Genomic DNA, 2,251 nt, shown 5'->3' with positions numbered 1-2,251 from the left:
AATTATAAAACCTCAGCAGCTCAGCTGTCCTGTGATGTCCAGTGGCGCATAACAACATGACCATCTCTGATCAGCTTATAATAGATTGTCTTAGAGATTCAGGGATCAAGCTGCTGTTTTCTAATACTGTTTGATACAAATATTTAAACTGAAATTAAAATACAAATATTCATTTTCTAAAACAATGTTAAGTTAATTTATCAAGGTAACCTCATTCGTTCACTTTATTCACTGTATGCACATTCACTCTTTGTCTTATGCTTGATACAAGTATGCTAAAACTGCTTTATATATGTTTCTGTGTCTCCACTCTGTTTACATTCACAATTATGAATTATATTATGAAACTTTTACTATAAATTACATATTTTCATCTAAAACAGTGAATATTGGCAGAAAGTGAGTAGTTTGCATCCCTGGAAATCACTGTTGGTCAGTAATTTATTGTTTTTTGTTGTATTGATTTTCCATTCAAAAATCAACATGGTCATGATGTCAAATATTAACATATGAACACCCACATCTACACATCAACATATATTCACTATTCAGCAACTTGGTTCTCCACAATGAGATCTCTAGTATCCTGAGACAGATTTTAGCATCACAATCTCATCTCAGGACAATTTGAATTCACCAATCATCTAATATGTAAATTAATTCAGTTTACTTGACTACTAGGGCTGCATGATATTGGGAACAAAAAGCACCATTGCAATATTTTGTTGTTCTACTGTATATTACGAAATGAAAAAAAATATATAGAGAAATTTTCAGCAGATGATTCAAAAAAGCTATATTTGGATTATGGATTTTGTTGGGAAATGCATCGGTATAGGAAATAAAACGAATTTTAAAAAGCTGAAAAAATTACTTACTCTTTACTCTACTCTTTAACTTAAAAAAAAAAAAGTAAAATAAAAAATTAAATGTGTTTTACATTTTAAAATGTGTATGATGTACTCCTTACAAGACCAAACTCAAATTTCTTTCAGTAATCGTGAAGTGAAAGTTTAGAAAAATTCATTGCACTTGAGTTTTCATAGGCCACATTCCCACTGTTTTTGACCCACTCAAAATTATTTTTTTGTGATTATTAATTGTGTATATATATATATTTATATATTAGAAATATATTATAATTGTACTATTATTAAAAAAAGGAGGATTTAATAAAGTAATAAATAATTGTGTTTTATATTATACAGTAAAATTACTATACAAATATTTACATCTTAATTTCAAGTTTTTAATTTGGTGGTTTGCTAGCCAGATATATATGTATATATGTTATTTCAGTGTGAAGCGTGGCACTGTGTTCATTTAGACGTGCACAGCTCACGGTACAGCGTTTTTTTCAGAATCTCAACCAAGCTCCTGTGAGCCACTGAAAAACACTTAATCATGAGCTATACACCTTTAAATGAACACAGTGCTGTGCTTCACTCTGAAATGGACAGATATATTTATTTAATTAACAGCCATATGACTATTGCAATAAGCCAGATATATATTTGGATATATAAAAGCTTGCTTTTTAACTTTTGAAAATGAAGAAATGCATGTGTAAATATTTTATTTTTATTACAACAGTGCTATTGCAATATATTTCTTATTTCTTTAGCATTTGTATTTATTGTAAAAATCACAATACAAATAATATAATATACTGTAGTTATATTGGGTCAAAAACAGTGTGGAAGTTGTCTATGAAAATTAGTTTTTTTCTAGAATGTTTTATATATATATATATATATATGTATATATGTTTTTTGTATTATACCTTGAATTACCATCATTGAAGAAACATGTAGGTTTGCATGGGACATACTAATCAGCCAAACCCCTACCCATTTTGGTTCGCCCTAATGATTGACTATAAACTTTCAAATATTGCCCAATAATAACATAGGTCACGTTATTATAAACATATGTTTCTAAAACAGCCCATTGGGTGGAATAACAATTAATATTGAAGGGTGGATATTAAATGCCATTGTTTATGGTGCAAAAGACTTAGATAAATGCAAAATAGGTCAAAAGGTTAAAAATCCGATGATAACCATGTAGATTCGATGTTAAGTGTGTGTGTAGGGTGAACTGGGCTATGAACTGTGTGAGTGTGTGGAGGGAGAGTATCAGGTCTTTATATTGATCATCATATGAGCTCTTCACTCTCCAGCCTCATTACTACTACAAACCAAAGTACAGGAAGTTGATGTATCCAGAGATGTTCAGTATGTGTGTGTGT

This window comes from Sinocyclocheilus grahami, unplaced genomic scaffold, assembly GCF_001515645.1.
Source record: "Sinocyclocheilus grahami isolate Dianchi unplaced genomic scaffold, SAMN03320097.WGS_v1.1 scaffold12219.1, whole genome shotgun sequence".
In the NCBI taxonomy this organism is placed as follows: domain Eukaryota; kingdom Metazoa; phylum Chordata; class Actinopteri; order Cypriniformes; family Cyprinidae; genus Sinocyclocheilus; species Sinocyclocheilus grahami.
The sequence above is the reverse complement of the archived record's forward strand: the minus strand, read 5'-3'. Positions refer to the sequence as shown.